The following is a 19,058-nucleotide window of genomic DNA, read 5'->3' on the forward strand; positions in this document are numbered from 1 at the left end:
ATCACAAGAAACACAGACAGGTACCTGCTTGATTCTCCAAGGCTGCAGACATTCCTCAGCGTGCATCGTGCAGTACATGCTGAACTTCCTGTGCCATCGCATATCCAGCCATCCGGCCCTCACCGGAGGGCTTGGGGGATACTTGGGAGAACTTTGTTTATATGGGCTCAAGGTCAAGCAATCTGTCTTAGACCTTCGGAAACTTAGCTTAAGGAACATTAAAAGGTCTCATAAAGAAGGTTTGGAGTGTTGGCTAGCAGTTGGTTTGTTAATGAGCCTTACGAATCATATCTTGTCATGCTAGTTAATCAGTTAATAAATTATTTTCTATGATATTTCCTTTTTTTAAAAAAAAAATTTGTCCCTGACAGTAAAGGGTTGCCAAGAATGTAGTCTCTGGTGATTTCCTGTGGAATATGCCTTTTGCTTTTCTTTTTTTATTATGCCCCACCCCTCCTCAGTATGGAGAAACAACAAAGGAGAAAGGGAAATTTAGGGTAAATAAGCAAATTCAGGGTCAGGAATCAAACTGAGATTTTTGGGTTCCAAGTTCAGTACACTGTTTTGACATCATTCATAGTCAACCAAGTATTTAATAGCTAATCCACAAGAACTTGAGACTGTGGCTTCATTTCTGAGATTCACATACACCAGAAACTAACTGTTAGGGCGCAATGCCCGAGGGCACATTTATCACTAGTTGATTTATACACAACCTCATTCCATAAAAGGAGTGAAGTGGTCTGCAACAGTGACACATACAATGAATGATGGTAAGAAGTAAATTGGAGGAGCTGGAAGATCCAGACCGGGACAAGAGGCTGGTGTGAACCTAACCAAAGGACTTCAAGTGTGTTATGTGAGGGCTCATCGGCTGTTACAGTCCGGCCTCCTCTGTGGCAGCAAGCCAAGCTGAATCCAAGTGCAAAGACACAGACACAAAGTAAGGAACTAAGAAGCCTATCCTCCCTGAGTGCTTAGAATATTCATCGCCACTCAGTTCACTGCACACTAGAAAGTGAAACAATTTAATAGAGTTAATTTACCTGTATATGAAATCAGCGTTTATTGTTACGGAATCAGGCACGAAGCAGGCAGTCAGTCTTGTTGGTGAAAGCAGGTCAGGTTGGGAGGTTAGTGCCCTGAGGCTGAGGCCCAAGTGGGCAATGCAAGGACCTTGTACCTGGGGAGGGAGACAGCAGTGTGCAAGTGGGGAGCTCTGATGACAAATGTGATCTACACCACAGTTTGTTTTTTTTTTCCCTAGCGTTGGTCCTAGTGTAATAAATTACAAAATAAAAGGAGGCAAAGGATTTATAATTGCTTGGTAGAGAAATATGTACAGTTAGTTCTAAGAAAAGAAAGAAACCTGGCAAGGGATGCCCTCTTTTCACAGAATACTTTGTTGCACATTAGTTAGAACAGGATCATTCTAATAAAGCCACATCAAGACACAGGGAAGCAAAGAATTTAGATTAGCATGATTTCATTTCACAGTCTTTTGCAAACTTTCATGGGTCATATTGTGATGTAAGGAATAGATATCTGCGGATGACCTTAGATGCCCTCTCTATGTTGCCTTGACAGTGATTCAGCTGGCCCTGGGGGTTTCCCCCTGACAGGGAGAGGAGTTGTGTCCAAGCTCAGCTTCTCACATGAAGGGTGGCTTTTCTCCCTAGCAGGATGGCCTGCAATCCCTCACGGGCCTCAAGATCTCTGGGTGCTGGGTGCCTGGCTTTCCTGGACAATTCTAATAAACAGCTGGCATCTAAAGCCAGCCCACTTAGCAGCAGGAGTCTAGCTGCCCTTCCTATAACAAAGCCACCTTCTCCTGTGTGTCCTGAACAAAGGCATAGAGAAAGGGGCTCGGGTTCCTCTACTGGGGCATAAGCCACACTGCTTGTCCAGAAGGGTGCCCTGGCCCCCCTCTCCATGGATACAGTGGGTGACCTCACCTCCTCTACTGTTGCTGAGCCTAGCTGTGCAAACCTCCGCTTTCCTCAGCAAAACCCTTTCCTTAACCCACATTCTGTGACATTGCACTTCCCTCTAAGGTCCTTGCAGATAGGTTGCCATCCATGAGATCCACATTTAGAACAATTGTTATGAAGGCCTCAGGAGTGATAGTCTCTTATAGCCCAGGTTTAAATGGTAACTCAGAGATCCTTCCAATAACATAAAGCAAAATGGCATTTTCTTCATGATCGGAAATCCTCTTGTGTTTAGGGTGAGCTCTCAACCTGCAGCTAATTGACTCGTTTTAGGCACCGTTATAGCCTTACATAGTAAAATGCTCCCTCTGCTTAAATTCTAATCTCATTCCTGTTAATCGTGTTGCTCTCTCTAGGTGAGTACTAAGCAAGCCATAAAATGAAGTGTTTATGATCAGATTTCATACTAACTCCTGAACGATTGATGCAGAATGCTGTGGATAGTCTCATCAACGCAGTCACCGTCACAAATGATTATTTATTCAGCTCAGACTGGGCTCTCTGCTCCGCTGGCTGCGTGCTGGGTGAATCCTAGCGTTGGTAACAAATATGGGTTCTAATGTCATGGAAACAGCAAAGCCTTATACAAGTGGAAAGTCATCACTCAGTTAGTATTCTTTTTATTGTTGTTATTGTTGTTGGAACATTAATTAATTCAGTTCTGTCCTCTGAATTGAACTTTAACCAGGATTAGTTTTTATGACAGCAAAGGACACTGCTCATGAATGAGAGAAAATAAGGACTGAATTGGTTTTTCACAAGTCTTTCTTTTAAGCTTTGTGCCTGAGTATAGCAAAACCTATTGTCTTTGTTTTCTTTCTTTTTATATTAACATAGTTTATTGTGTAGATTCAAATAGGTCATGAGTCCATAATGTCCCCTAAACAGAACATCTGCTTAAAATCAAAGGCTCATATCACTGTTCAGCTCACTTACGGATACTGAGCACTGTCTATCTACCATTTTCAGTATTAACAAAGGATTTTTTTAAGCTTTAGACAAAAAATCTAAATCATTAAGTAAGAACACTGAGTACTAGTTAAGTTGAAGAGCTATACAAAAACAGATAATTATAATAAAAGATTGAGGATTATACATTACAGGAAGATTTGCTCTTTTTAATTTTTTTAAACCCCTAGTTGTGTAGAATTTAATTGATCATTGATCACAATCTTGGGTTCAAGACCTGTGTGGTTCAATATTTTTAATAGGATAATGAATGCCTAGGAACCCACTGCCCATTTGCAGAACAAGAACATCACTGAAAATAACATCTACTCATACTGTTACTCTTTATGGTAAATTAACCTGTATTGCCCTTTATTGGTTTCATGTCATAGAAGATTAAGCTAATACAACCAATACTGGATACTTTTGGTCGATCAAAAATTATCGTGCTACTTTGGGGGTACTCTATTTGCAGTTGCAACCTCAACTTCATACTTAATGAGAGAATTGTACTCCTAGGAGGTGTGAACATCCTATGTTCCTAGGCTTCCTAACTGTTTAGTTGCAATCTTTAGTTGATTAATTTTTTCATCCATTCATTTATTCAGAGAACATTTCCCAAGAGCTGGGAACTAAGCTTGGCTCTAGGGTTGCAAATGCCAAGTTGGGGAGACAGACTTGTAGAGAGATCACTGTAACAGGAAGTGATGCTTCTGAGAAAAGCTCTGTTTGGTCAGGAGGGCGAGGGCTGTGCTGTGTGTTCTGGGAGAGTTAGGGAAGGCCAGAGCAGCTCATTTTTCACATGGGGATTCCTGGATGAAGAAGAGGTGGAGGTTTACAGCAACAGTGAATGAAGTTACTCTAATGGAGAGCAGGGAGGAAGACTTGAGACAAAATTTCAGGCACCTCTTGTTCCTCAGAAAGCCCACAGGCCTTGTCAAGTTGTTTACACCTGCTAGTAGCCAGAGAAAGAAAAAGTATAAAAGTGTGCTGAGACCCCCACCCCTTGGCTAGGGTTTATTCTGTGCAGATACTATTGGAGTTAAATTTTGTGGGCAAACGGAAAGATATACTTCTACTGTCTCAGAATGTGCAACGGGCAGATATAATGAGCAGCAAGCACATAATTGTGAGAAGCCTTTGTGGTTCCAGCATCTTTACTAACTCCACAAATAGAAAGTGTATTGTAATATCAGTAATATTACAATGCTATCCCAGAAGTAATTGCCCTTCTGTCTTTTCTACACCACTCAATTGTGTCTTTTCTACAATGGAAATACAAAATGCATTTGGAAACCCCCCAGAATCAAACAGAATACAGTGTCCCCTGAGGTTTCTCCTTCATCTGTTTGCTGGAGATAATGGGGGGAGAGACCAGTGAACAAAGACTAGAAAAGCATCGTTTGGGTGTGCAGTCTACATAATGATGTCTTAGCAACAATTCGTTGTTTCTTACAGTAATCAAGTCAAAGGCTTATCATAATATGATTCTGCAGCCGGAGCAGACAGCAGATTTCTGTGGACCTGAGTCTCTCAATTAGATTTCTATGGCTTCACCACAGGAAGCCATCAGAGGTTAAAGACTTAATTTTTCTCAATGGTGTGTCCTGAAGAAAAATGATCGGTATGCAGTTTTCCTAACTGCCTCTCTGTCTTGTAACATTTTATTTTCTCTGCTTTCTCCTGCCATTGTCATTATGGTTCTTCATTATTACAGTAGTGATGAGTGGGGTGATGTTGTCTCTGTTCTCACTTTCTAGAATTATCCTCTGGTTAGGAGAGTCTGCCCTGGGTTCTGGAGATCCATAGCTCATCTGGACTGGCCCAAAATCCATGAACAGCCCTCTCTGGTGGGTACCCAGTTTGGGTTCACAAATTACACTTCCTCTTCCCCCTCAGAAACTTTAGTTTTAAAACCATCCCCATCTCATGGTAAAGAAAGCTATTCAGAAGTTTCATTTAAATTTTCTCTTAGCGGATGGGCTGCTCTCATGGAGTGTACTGAAAATTATTTTTAGATTTCAAAGAGACCACCCAGTACTTAGTGGGCAAAGGTAAGACATAGCAAGGCAGCGAGCGATAAGGAACAGGGCACAGTCAGATTGGCACTCTGAAGAATTTGAAGGGTTCTTTTCATGCTGAAGCATTATATTCTCAGGAGTATTAGAATGATGTTGTCTTATTTTACTTCTTTTGACTCCATGGTGGCCCTCAGAAGGTAGAGATTTTGACATTCGTACTTTGCCAATACTTATCTTCAGGATCTGTGCCCTGGGAAGAGATCACGATTTATAATGATGCCTGTGGAAAGTGACAGGGAGGCCTGGAAACCCAAGAACTAGGGTTCAATTTCTGCATCCTCCTTTGATTTTTAAGGTGAATGGGATTGGCTTTTTTATTCATTTCACTTCTGTCAGTTTTTCACTTAATAAAAGTGTGGCAACTCATGTTTACCTCTTCCACCTTCTGGGACAAGGGGGGAAAAGGTGAAGAGAGTCCCTGTTCATCACCCCACTAAGGGTGGGGTGGTTATCCCTACCCTTCCCACTGAGGACACACATTCACAGAACAAAAACACTGAAAATCTCCTTTGAGTTATGATTGACTTACATAAAGGTTTTAACAAGCTTTACTGAGTTCCTTACAAATTCTCATTGGTTCCTCATTACAACCCTACAATGTAGATACTGTTATTATCATTATCATTCCATTTTACAGACAAGAACACTGAAGCACAGAAAGGTAAAGTAACTTGCCTGAGGTCTCACAGCTAGTAAGATGTGGAACAGGGATTCAAACCCAGTAGTATGCTCCAAAGTCCATGTTCTGAGTCCCTGAGCTTCACTTGTACTCTTGTCTGGTGCTGGCTGGCTCTTCTCTTGGGAAAACATATGCTGCATGTTTGTTTAAAAACAAAAAAGAAAACAAAATAAAAACTACAAAACAACAGGCTCATACAAATCTCTTTGTAATAGCAGATGACCTGTAATTTTGTGTCTACTACTTTCCAGGTAGTATTTCAAGTAGAGTGAACCATGATCCTAAGTAGGGCTGCTCACAATTCGGAGGGTGCCACAAACTGGGATTGTTTTCCTTTCTGGTGACCCTTCCTGAGATTTAGGAAACTTGTATCCAAGTGCTTAAACCCCCAAAATATAAATAAAAGAGAAACAAAATGAAGTGGCTTCTCAATTGTAAACTCCGAAGGAAAGTATAGAAAAATCAGTGGTGGTGTTTTGATAGTCAAGGTTAAAGAATTCATTTCCTTTTTCAGAACGAACCACTTTTACTGTGTCAGACTTTATAGCCTTGTATAATTTATGTACTCCCTTGATGTTGGGAGGCTCTTGGAAACTCAGTGAACTTGCTCTAGGAAACCGTAATCATCGATTTATTTGAATTTTGGATCCTCCATTGGGGATTATGTTTAATGCCTCCTTTTATAATTCCAATGTGCTATGTGACATGTGAGTAGTGAGTATTTTCCCCTAATGTGGCATTAAGATTAGAGACCCAAATCATGTTGATTTGTAGCAAAATTAAGTTTTTTGTTGACTTGTTCAACTGTCCTTGTCTTTGACTCCATGTTCCAATTTAGGGCAGGGAATAATTTGCTGAACTCTGTATTCCTTCTGAATTTCAGAAAACTAATTGAAACAAAGACCCATCCCAGATGGTAGCACTTTCTTTCTTTCTTTCTTTCTTTCTTTTGTGTGTTTGTTTGTTTTACCGAATTTGAAAGTTTTGTTTAACATTGAGGCTCTCTGAGCAGTAAATTCCATAGCTCCCCAGTTGTATCATAGGTAAAGGTAACTAGTCGGTGAGTGAAAATAGCTCAGGAATAGGCAAAGAGCTAACATATCTTGAGTTTTGTGTACCAGAAATTATGCTAGTGCTTTATGCATGTTTTCTCATTTAATTCTCAAACCAATCCTATGAGGTAGTAACTAATCACCCCATTTTTATGACTAAAGAAAGCAATATTCTAAGACTTTGAGTATTTTTCCCAAGGGCTCAAATTAAATAAGGACTGAGACTGAGAATCAAACATAGGTCTGCCTGGTTATAAAATGCCTGCTGTTTGCACCAAACTGTTCACCATGACTCACAAAGCCTGAGTTTGTTCATTTATTCATTCATTTCACAGATTTTTATAGAGCACCTGCTCTGTGTCAGGTACTCATCTAGTCCTTAGAGATTCAATAATGTTCAAGACAGAAATTATGACTCTTCTGAAACTTTGCCTTCAAGGTGGGGATGTGGGGAGACAAATTGAGGGGAGAAGATACACACTACACAGATAAGTTAACATTTCATGGTAATGTTTTTAGAAAAATAAAACAGGAGGATGTGATAGGAGAGTGACGGAGTCTACTTTAAACTGAATGGGCAGGGAGGACCTTGTTGAGCACGTGATTTGTCAGAGTTAATGTTATTTCTTTATTTTTTACTGTTGATGTTTTATCAGTAATGAAAACTACTCTTTCAAAATAGAAAAGATTGATTCTACAATTCAATGAGAATTGAAAAAATAAGCATCAGCTCCTCTTCTAGGAGGGCCAAAACCAATAAATTATATTTCTTATTTTTCACATGTCCCTGTCATCGTCTCTGTATTGTGCAATGCAGGTTGCCACCAGCCAGGGCAAGGCAGTCACCACTCCTTGCCAAGATTATAAAACCACCTGGACATTACTGTTTCTGGGTATAATCCCTGAGAGTTCCACGTGCTCCACAGTTTCAGCTGGTTAGCTATGAAACTACTTGATTTTGAAGGAGAAAAACAGACTAAGAATAGCACATGAAAACACCACTGAGTAGTCTTTATGTTTCCCTAAGTGATGGACAAGCAAGATAGAGCACATTCAAGCAATAAAGAGAGCCTTGAAAAGTTTGGTTTGGTGCGAAGAGTTTGTGGTACAAACACAGTGCATGTAATTCCTTCTGAAATTTGTCAGGAAGAGGGTGAGGTGCCAGTCTGTGGGTTCTTTATCATGAGCGGTGTCTTTGTTCAGACCCCTGGTCATGTCAGGCATGTTTCAAGAAATAATATTTTCTAAAGTGGTGCCTCTTTGGCTTTTGTTCGGTTACACATACAGTTATCTGGGGCTTAAGATGAGGAGGGAGGATTAATTATGCCTCGGTTGAGTGTCTGTTGTTGAACTCTTGATTCCTCACACTCTCCTTTTTTTCTCTGGGTCAGTTTCTTCTTCTTTCTCCTTATCTGTGAAACACATTCATCAACTGCTGTCAGTTTTTCATCCAGGAATGGGTAGATTTCCCAGTTTTGAGTGCTTTGTCCACACTTGTTATATATTTTTGATATATTTAAACATATTCGTCCATCTGAAGATTGCAGAAAGTAGGATGGTAATGAGTTACAGCCCCTCTTTGCCTAGTTAAGGAATATCACCAGCATTTTTATTTATTTATTTATCTATTTAACATCTTTATTGGAGTATAATTGCTTTACAATGGTGTGTTAGTCTCTGCTTTATAGCAAAGTGAATCAGCTATACATATACATGTATCCCCATATCTCCTCCCTCTTGTGTCTCCCTCCCACCCTCCCTATCCCACCCCTGTAGGTGGTAACCAGCATTTTTAAAGGGACTTTCCATCTAGTCCTTTACGCTGGAGGTTAAGAAAGTGAATAAATCCCTGGGACTGGCCGGTGCAGTTTTTTTTCCATTAGGCATTCATTTAAGTCACAAAAGAAGAGCTGGATCCGATAAGATATATGCAGGCTGACAAGTGGCTTATTTAACTTAATATGGAAAAATATAAAATAATGGGAACTAGGTCAAAAATGGCAAAAAGGATTAGGGCTTAAATAGAGACAGGCTTGCAGACAGTGAAGGGAAGAGGATCTGGCAGTAATAGTGTCTATAAAGGCCGACCCATCAGCTTCATGTCTGGCAGTAATTAGGAGGCCAGAGGAACACTGTGATGAATCGACTGAGGACAGGAGTGGAAAAGAGAAAGGGTTGATAGGCTCTGTGGAGCTGGGTGGCTTTACAGAGGAAGAGGAGGGCTTGCAGGAGACAGTCCCCCAAGGTAGAAAGAGACAGCAGGGGAGCCTCCTCTCTGCTCTTTGTGTGGGGCCAGGTGATTGACACAATGAGAGGAGACAGAGGGAGTGTTGAGTGGTACATGAGGTTTCCTCACAATGACCTGTTGGGATTCAGGTACTGCCATCCGTGACTTTTTCAGTTTCTCCAGTTTGCCCTCTATGGGCCTTGTGGCCCACCTCTCACTGCTAATTTCTACCCATCTCCTTGAAACTAGACTCCAAGAAGGATTCAGCTATTTAGTAGGGTCTTTCTTAGTTGGGACAGCTCCATCTCCCTTAGCATCTTGCTACTGAGTCTTTCTCCCCCTTGTCCTCCTGCCTCCCAGGGAGGCCAAGCACACACAGACATGACAGCCTTCTGGACTTCAGCACTGGGTTCTCTGAGACTTGCCAGTCTGTTCCATTATTTAACCAGAACACATACCGGCTGGGTTTAAGAGTGCAGCTGGATGCCTTTCAAGGCTCATCTGAGCCTTAGCTGCAGTGTATTTTTTTTGTGTTTGTCTACATCAGGGATGCCAGTTCATGCTGGGAAGCTGAGCAGGGATCCTTTTTCTTGCATTTGCTCTGCGGAACACCATGTGCAAGGCGGTGTCCAGTCATCACTCTAAGACCATTAGGATTGCTACAGACAACAGGGGAATGAACTGTGCAAAAAGAATCATAGGCTCAAATAGACATGCTGAGCTCTGGAATTGGAATTCAAATGTGGCTCTCATGCTTGAGACAAACACAATATCCTAGGAAGATGGGAAAAGCACAGTCTGCCTGGTGCCTCTGTTAAGTCAATCCTCAGCAGGGGTGGGGTGAGGACCTGAGGCCTCTAGGGACATGAGAAGAGCTATCAAACAGTTGAGCTTAGCAAGGTCCATACTCAGGGAGCGAAATTAACTCTCACGGGTCACCTGAGATGCCTATAGTGTCCTCTACCAGGAATAACTCAGGCATTGGCCTACACATGTCTTATTTTTAGGACAATCAAGTTTACATGGTCAGTGTCTCCTAATGGGCCTGCATGACCGTTTGATGGTCAGTTATAGGACAGTGGATATTGTGATTTGTAGATTTCTTCATATTTGTCTTTCAGGATACTTCCTAGCTACCAAGATATATTTATGCAAGCTCAGTCATCCCTTTGAAAACTAAAGTTAATTCACTCAATCAGAAATAAGCTTTGCTTGGAGCACGAGGTATAGCCATGAACAAAACAGATCTAAATTCTTGCCCTCAAGGCTCATACAGTCTTGTGGGTAGTCAGGGAAGACACAAAATAAGGTATTCCTTATAGGGTATGATAGACAGTGATAAATGCTATGAAAAAGGGAAAAGACAAGAGGAGCACAGGGAGTGAAGGGGCATAAGGCTGAATTCGATTTTCTTGAAATAGCCAGACATCTGGCAATACACAAACATAATTTTGGATATCTGGGTGATTATTTTCAGTTATCTCTTAGATATGCAGTTTGTATAAATAATATTCTTAAATTTGTATAGTGCAGTATAATTTTCAAAGTATTTTCCTATCCACAGACTGTACCTCTGCCAATTTGACGTAGATAAGCAAATTTGCTCCAATTAGGCACATATTTGAAGTATATTAAATCTGGACTTTACAATACATTCAGGTAACTTACTGGGAAAATGCCCTTTTCCATCTTATGAATGTCTTATAGTGAACTGCATCAATCGTTCCTTCAAGAAACGGAAGAGTGAGACATCTCCCCAGTGGCCTGGTGGACTCTTGAGAATCCCTGGAATGAGGATGAGCCATTGAACACACGAGCATGTTAGTGATCTGTCACACTGCCTCGGATATGTGTGAGGATAGTCCCATTCCTCTGTCATGTATGTAGACCATGTAAGTGACTGAGAGCCCTTGCAAACCATTCCTGTCACGTATGTAGTGACACTCCATGATCACTGTCATGCCCAGGCCCTAGCACCCCATCTCCTACTTGGCTGTACATTTCTTCTTGGGGGGTCCTACTTTCATATCAATGTCATTTGGTCTAAATGAAGCTCATCCTCCTCTGCCTGCCCCTTCTACTCTGGCCTCTCCTCTTGAGTCTTAAATCTTTGTGGTTTTCTTAGATCACCTTCCCATCCTCCAACACATTTAGAAATCTGCCCTTTCTTCTTGTCCTTTCTTCCAATCGCCTCTGGGCCAGTTCAGGACTTGTAAACTGAACAAATGTCTGAATAATGGCCGCACTCTTCTCTCTGATCACTTCCATTTCAATTTCAATTTCACAGTTCTCCTCCTTTTCGGCCTCTCATCCTTGGTGAGCACAAACCTCGGGCTCTAACAAGACCAATCTGAAAATTCCTTGCAGGTCCCATTCTCCGTGCACTTTGCTTATTGCCCCTCCCACCAGTCTCCAGTGAGAAAAACCAGTCCCCTTTCTCTTGCCCGCTCTGAATCTGACTCATCCATCAGGCTTTTGCTCAAATGCAGCCTCCTCAAAGATAGGCTTGCCAGATAAAATACAGGATGCCCAGTTCAATATGCTTTTCAGATAAACGAATACTCGTTTACTATAAGTATTTCTCAAATATTGCATGGGACATACTTATAATAAAAAAATCATTGCTTCTCTAAAATTCAAATTTTACTGGGCATCCTGTATTTTAATTTGCTAATTTTGGCAGATCTACTCCAAGAAGTCTTCTCTGGCTACTCTGACTTCAGTACTTCCCAGAGCTCTGTGTCTGTGGAAAGGCTTATAGCACTCATTCGCAACCTTGAATCTTTTTATAAGAGGGTAGAATGTAAGTAGTAAATTAAAAACCAGCACAGTTTGTTCTTTAAGTCAATGATTACTGAAGACCTACACATGTGCTAGGCAGTACGGCGGGCAGTGTGGATACAAAGATAAAAATGGTGCCTGTTCTCAAAGGTGCCCGGCTACAGCAGCAGCCCCGCCATCACCCAATTACAAGGCAGCATTTGGTGGCCACTCTGCTTGCTAAGGGCTGACCACCTGGTGGAGCTAGGTCTGGAAGGATGACTTGGTTGGGGGGAGGCAGAAGGAAGGTCTTTCTGGGCAGAGAGAGAAAGATGTGCAGAGGCCCGGGGGAGGGAGAGATTGGGGCGTGGCCAGGAAGCTGGAAGAAGTTCATTGTTCAGGGGGAGTGTGTCGTATAAGAAGACACACGGCGTGTCTGGAAGCCTGCTTGTTAAACGTTTACCAGCGCACCACCAAAGATGAGGTGCGGAAAATGGACAAAAGCCAGGTCGTGAAGATTTTGTGTGTCATGCTTAGGAGGCTGAGCTTATCCTGAAAGCTGTGGAGAACCATTGAACCATTTAGAGCAATGACACACTCAGATTTACTTTTCAGAAAGATAACTCAGAGAATGGACTCAAGGGACAAGATTGGCAGCAGGGAGACTGATTCAGAGGCTGCTGCAGCGATTCAGGCTAGAGATGCTGAGGGTGACAGACATTCAATAGGTGTGAAGGCATAAGATCAACGGGACCTGTGGCCAAATTGGACATAAGCTGAGGGGGAGAAATGAATATTTCTCCTTGGGCAACCACAGGATGGCAGAGACATCCATTAAGGTAGAGGGGACAGGAAGTTAAACAGGGTTTGGGGATGGGGGTTATGAGGAGATCCATCTGAGCATGTTTCATCTCACACTTGACATTGATCCCATTTGGCTGTACTTTGGGGCTCATCTTTCCATGTGCTCTGTTCTCTCCCCAGGCGGGCTCTGATCCTTCTGCAGTCCTGGGCCGTGTTAACCCGCCTGGGTGAGCCCCAGTGCCTTTAACTCGACACGCTCCCTGTGAGTTCACCTCCTGCACAGGCCGCATGGAGACCGAAGCCTAGCCTGCCGGCAGCTGCAGCCAATATGTCTACACGGTTGAGCATGGCAGGAACTTTGAGCCGGGACACCAGTTCACCCGAGATGTGCTTCCCCTCAGAGGGAAGCTGAACACCCGAGCTGACCTTGCCCCCTTCTGGGAGGGACCCCATCTCACAGTGGCAGCAGAGGCTGCGGGTCAGTGGGGTGATGACCGGGCCCTCAGAGACCTTGCTCTCTCTCTTTGCAGAACCCCATAAATCCTTCCAAAGGGAGTAATTCCCTCAGGATCAAGAGGGCCCTCCGCATTCCTGAAATCAATGAAGGCAAAATGTACAGGGATTTCTGAGAAAAGTAACCGTGGTGTGAGCATGATCCCTGGGTGTTACTATGCAGCAGAGGAGGCCTTTTTTTTTTCCTCCACTGAATGGTGTTCTTTGCTCTCAAGTTAACTCATGCACTGGATTTGGTCCAAGTACATTTTGTTTCTTGATTTCCAGCCAGCCTTCTCTCAGTTGTGGTGAATTCTCTGCTTCGCTCCTGTCCTTCCCCAATCCCGTTCTCTCTCTTTGTCAGCCTTTCAACTTTTCTCTGTGGCTGAACCGATACAGAGGCAAACCCACCGGCTTAGGTAGGGCTTCCCCTGGAGTGAGGCCGGAGGGAGTCTGAATGGCAGCCCCTCACTCAGCCACAGCCTGCGCAGCAAGGAAGGTCTGCGAGCGGCTGAAGCAGAAAGTGTTTGAACTCTGCCCCCTGCCAAATGATTTCCAGATGTGTAAACTCCAGCCTCCCTCTGTTCTCCGACTGTAGCCCTGCCAACATACATCTGCAGATTTCTAGTGCACAGGAAACATGAAAGAGTATCTTTTACAACATCTGCTCTCTTTCCCTAGTTGCCCCCCTCTGTCCTCTCAGACTGCCCCATATTCCATCTCCCCCCCCTTAAACAAATTCATTAAGGAATCATTGCATAGCTCACCTTGACTCACAGATGCCGGCTCATCTGTCCTCACCCACCCTCCCTGCCCCCACCAAGCCTGTTCTCGGCTCTCTGGACGGTTGACCGTAGCACCACTAGACTCATTAAAGGAGCATATTGGACTTGCTGAGGGAGAAAAGAACCGAGTTTTCTCCACTGGGCTGGTGCCAGTCCGCAAGCTGCAAGGGGAGAGCTTGGCCATAAGGAGGACAGGGCAGGCCCTGAAGAGTTCGCCTGCTGCCCATTCCTGGGAAGAGGTGAAGTCTTTCAGGGCAAACCATTTTCCACGGACATTCAGTGTCTTGGAATAAACAAGGCAGGCTTCTGTAAAATTGGAAGTATTGATATGCAGAATGAGTTCCTTGCCTCTCATCTCCTGGGGGATGGCACCCATCAAACTAAGAGGAGAGAAGAAGACCTTTTCTTAACATAACTCAGAGGGGGAGAAAAGAATCAGAGATCCTTTCAGCAAAATAGAACAGAAGATTGTTACTGAGGCATCCACTCTCACTAGGAGAACAGTTTGATCACTGTGGAAATGAACGCTTGACCTTCATTCTTCCCTTCATCCGTGTGGACCCTAAACTCTCTCCAGCTCCATCCCAGGGGACGTGGAATGGAGCCAAATGACAAAATCTAGGAGAGGAAAAGAGGGTGCCCTATGGAAGGGAGCAGAGAGTTGAAGGGGCCTAAGGGCTCAGGGGCCTGAGAGAGGAACGGTTTTAGGTGAGGGGCCCCTGCCAACCCAGGACCTGTGTTGAAGGCCTGCAGGCTTACCTGGGAGGCAGTATAGCTTTCAGGGGCTCAGGAGAGCTGCTCCTGAGTACCCCCCCAGGGCGAGCCTAATAGGTAGCTAATAGGGGACTTTCTGGACCCTGGGTAAGACTGTCCTGCCCTGATCTGAAGGGTGCAGTGGAGGAGACTGGGCGGCATTTACGTTCTGCTTTTTTTATTTTTATTTTTTAAAAATTTTAACCATATTTAACTGTACAGTTCAGTGGCACTAAGTACATTCACATTGTTGTGCAACTCTCACCATCATCCATCTCCCGAATTTCTGTTTGTAGGACATCTATTAAGTTAACATTTTGCTTTAATAGTCCCAAGCACCTCAGTCTCTGTTGTCAGATGAAGCCCTAAGATTTGTCTGGGTTGTCGCCACCCTAGCCTCCCTATATTTGAAACAAACAAACAAACAAACAAACACGTCGGCCTCATACTTCAAGTAGTGCTTGTTTCAGAAAAACAAAGGGAGGAGATAAAGCTGGTTCAGGAATTCCCCTCCTTCCACCCATGTCTTTCCATGCAGCTCCCCAAAGACGCCGGAACACTCCTGCAGCTCTAGTAGCCCCCTCCTAAAGAAGAGCAGAATGTGTAGGCTCTGCTCTTTACCCAGGGTGGCTGAGTGGAGGGCAAATAAGCCTTTCTCTTGTGCATGAGGACTTGACCTTTGGGTAACTGTACAGCTCTGTTATTCTGGCAACCTCTTAAGGGTAAAATGCAAACTGTATTTCCAAGCAACATTGCTGGCAATAAAATAACCCCTGTCTGGTCATTTGTATTCGGGCTGGGGGGAGCTATCAAGGACCATACATTCCTGCTAAGGACACCATTCTTTAGGCCTCCCTGGGTGTGGTGACTTTTATAACGGGGTGTCCCCTGCGGGGCAGGAAAGCCTGTCTAGGAAGTTGCTATAGGAGATACTGGCTCCTTTGGGGAGTGAGGATATTAAGCCAGGTTAGCTCTCACAGCTGCCCAGTGTGGCTCTCATCCCTTGTATCTGAGCAGAAGCTAGTGCTGAATGGCTGTTCAGGTTGATATACAGACTTTCCCTGATGCAGACCCCTGGTGCTGCCCTGCTGGTGACCTGTGGTCCTGCCCTACATTGTTCTGAGTAGATCAGTTGTGGCCTATGATTATCGTGTGAGTGTCTAGTTGGGGCTAAGAAGATCCTCTGATGGGTGATAGAGAAGGTATAGCTGACTTCCTGTTAATGTATTACTCCCCTCAGGGGTAATTACCTTTTACAAAAGTAGACTGGTGGGTGGAGGGCATACTTAGGGTGCCCAGTGTGCCTCACATTACACCCATAGGGCACATTCTGGCTTCAGGACTTTTAAACACCCCTGAAATGATGCCCGAGAAGAATCTGGGTGGTATCTAATTTTGCTTTGCATATACCTATCACCCAAAGCTGTTAGAACTATAAAAATCACACTGGCCTTCTACATGACAGTTCTTACTATAAAGGCTCTAACTTCAAAATTCAGGGAACTAATGTGAAGGGTTTCCATTTTCTAAGTTTACCTATGCCAATTATAAATTCAATTACTGGAGAAATAACTAGTGGTTTCACTATGACGTGGAGCAGGGTGAGAATTTCATTTATTACCTGTCCTCTGTACTTTCTCCTCTAACCAGAGAAATAGTAGCAAATGGCATTTATGATTTCTTGGTAGCAGTGTAAGGTCAAAACAACTCTGCATTTCCCTTTCTCCAGTACACAGTTGTTCTGGTAGGTGTCCATAGGTCACTTTGGGGAAAGATTGAGGGAATGTTTATTGTTTATGCTTGTAATGGACTTGCAGGGCTCTTCTTCGAGGAGACCCAGTCTCCCCTTCAATCAATGGGCTCTGAGTCTATGAACAAACTTACCTGGGAACCCAGGTGGAGGGCCATAATTTTTCCAGTGTAGCATCCAACTTCAGCTTTCTGCTCTGTAGCTCTTAAGTTTTTTTTTTTTTTTTCTTCTTTTAAATAAAATTTAAGGAACACTGTACTTCTGTCCATCTATGTTACCCCTCAGAATACAATGATCTGTATCAGATATCAGCACAGGCTCGAAGCAAAGCACTGTCAGGTTGCACCTGTGTAAAGCTAATCAAGGCCTGGGGCTTTGTTGCACTGGTAGCTCAGTAACACGTAGGAGTTGAGAGGATTTGAAATAGAACACAGATGTGTTCCGCTGTGCCGAGGCCAAGGGTCAGACAGTCTTTGCTGGCCCCAGGTGAGTCCTATCTCCTGGCATTGTGTAAGCCACTCCCCTTGCATAACTTACCTCTAACCAAAGAAGACAGCAATATTGAACGGCCATCACTTCTGTGACTAGGTTACCAGAAATGTGACTTCTGCCTTGCTAGAAAATTCTCTCTTTTGGCTTTAATGAAGCAAGTTGCTATGTTGGAGAGGCCCACATGGTAAGGAACTAAGGGTGACCTCCCCGTCCGCAGCCACCAAATAACCGAAGCCTGCATTCCAACAGCCCAACGGAACTGAGTGCTGCCAACAATCACGTAAGTAAGCTTGGACACAGATCCTCCCATGGTTGAGCCTTCAGATGAGGCCCTAGCCCTCTTTGACGCTTGAACGCAGCCCTGTCAGAGGCTGTGAACACAAGTTCAGCTGAGCCTTGCCTGGATTCCTGACTCACAGAAGTTGTGAGATAAATAAACCTGTATTGTTTTAAGCTGCTAAATTTTAGTGCATTTTGTTACTAGCATGACAGACAGTCTCGGTTTGCCTGGGACTGTTCTAGTTTTAGCATTTTAAGTTCTGTTTTTTTAAACTTTTTTTTAGAACTGAAATATAATTCACATATAACATTATATTAGTTTCAGGTGTACAACATAATGATTTGGTATTTGTATACATTGCCAAATAATAACCTCAATAAGTCTAGTTAATATCCATCACCACACATAGTGGTGATTTTTGTTCTTGTAATGAGAGCTATTCTCTTGGCAACTTTCAAATATGCAATACAGTATTATTGACTATAGTTACCATGCTGAACATTACATCCCCATCACGTATTTTTATAACTGGAAGTTTGTATATTTTAGCCCCTTCACCCATTTCTCCCCTCCCCCCAATCTTCCACCTCTGGCAACCACCGAATTGTTTTCTGTATCTATGAGCTTGTTTCTTTTTTTTTTTTTTTAACATCTTTATTGGAGTATAATTGCTTTACAATGGTGTGTTAGTTTCTGCTTTATAACAAAGTGAATCAGTTATACATGTACATGTGTTCCCATATCTCTTCCCTCTTGCGTCTCCCTCCCTCCCACCCTCCCTATCCCACCCCTCTAGGTGGTCACAAACCACCTGAGCTTGGTTTTTGTTTGTTTTTTAGATTCTATGTGTGAGATCATATAGTATTTGTCTTTCTCTGTCTGACTTATTTCACATAGAAATAACATAATGCCCTTGAGGTCCATCCATATTGTTGCAAATAGCAAAAATTTATTCTCTCTTTTATGGCTGAATAATATTCCTCTGTGTGTGTGTGTGTGTGTGTGTGTGTGTGTGTGTGTGTATCACATTTTCTTTACCCATTCATCCACTGGTGGACACTTAGGTTGTTTCTTGTATCTTGGCTATTTTAAATAATGCTGCAGTGAACATGGGGGTGCATATATCTTTTCAAGTTAGTGTTTTTGGTTTCTTAGGATAAATACCCAGAAGTGGGATCGCTAGGTTAATTTTTTGAGGAATCTCCATACTGTTCTCCATAGTGGCTGCACCAATTTATATTCCCACGAACAGTACACAAGGGTTCCCTTTTTTCTACATCCTCCCTTTTTTCTACTTGTTATTTCTTGTCCTTTTGATAATAGCCATTTTAACAGGTGTGCAGTGATAGATATCTCATTGTGGTTTTGATTTGCATTTCCCTGATGATTAGTGATGTTGAGCATCTTTTCATGTACCTGTTGGTAATCTGTATGTCTTCTTCAGAAGAATACCTATTTGGATCTTCTGCCTATTTTAAAAATTGGATTGCTTGTTTTTTTTTTGCTGTTGCGTTGTATGAATTCCATATATATTTTGAATTTTAATCCCTTATCAGATATATAATTTGCAGATATTTTCTCCTATTCAGTATATTGTCTTTTCATTTTGTTGATTTCCTTTGCTGTGCAGAAGCTTTTTAGTTTGATGTACTTCCACTTGTTTGTTTTTGCTTTTGGTGTCAGAAAAAAAAAATCATTGCCAAGACCTCTGTCAAGCTTACTGAATATATTTTCTAAATTTTAGGACAATTTGTTATTAGAATGACCAACAGTCTGTGTTTGCCTGGGACTGTTCTAGTTTGAGCACTGAAAGTTATGAGTTTCAGTAAAATCCACAGTCCTAGACAAACTGAGACGATTGGTAAGTGTATTTGTGATGCAGCAATAGATAGTTAATACACTTATGCATATGCTATTTCTCATGGATGCAGGTGTATTTTCAAGGTATATTCCTAGAAGTGGAT

General features: G+C 42.8%; 1 long non-coding RNA gene across 2 annotated transcripts in view; it reads left to right on the plus strand.

The window, feature by feature from the left end:
* The window catches only part of LOC132363643 (uncharacterized), a 59,803-nt gene extending 43,298 nt beyond the window's left edge, over positions 1-16,505 (plus strand). The window contains exon 3 of one of the 2 annotated variants that reach the window (XR_009502625.1): positions 12,723-16,505. This is a non-coding gene — a long non-coding RNA (uncharacterized LOC132363643). Of the gene's footprint in view, positions 1-10,685; positions 10,859-12,722 lie in introns of those variants that run through there. The other variant, XR_009502626.1, reaches the window with a different exon arrangement.
* The last annotated feature ends 2,553 nt before the right edge of the window (positions 16,506-19,058 follow it).

This window comes from Balaenoptera ricei, chromosome 3, assembly GCF_028023285.1.
Source record: "Balaenoptera ricei isolate mBalRic1 chromosome 3, mBalRic1.hap2, whole genome shotgun sequence".
In the NCBI taxonomy this organism is placed as follows: Eukaryota; Metazoa; Chordata; class Mammalia; order Artiodactyla; family Balaenopteridae; genus Balaenoptera; species Balaenoptera ricei.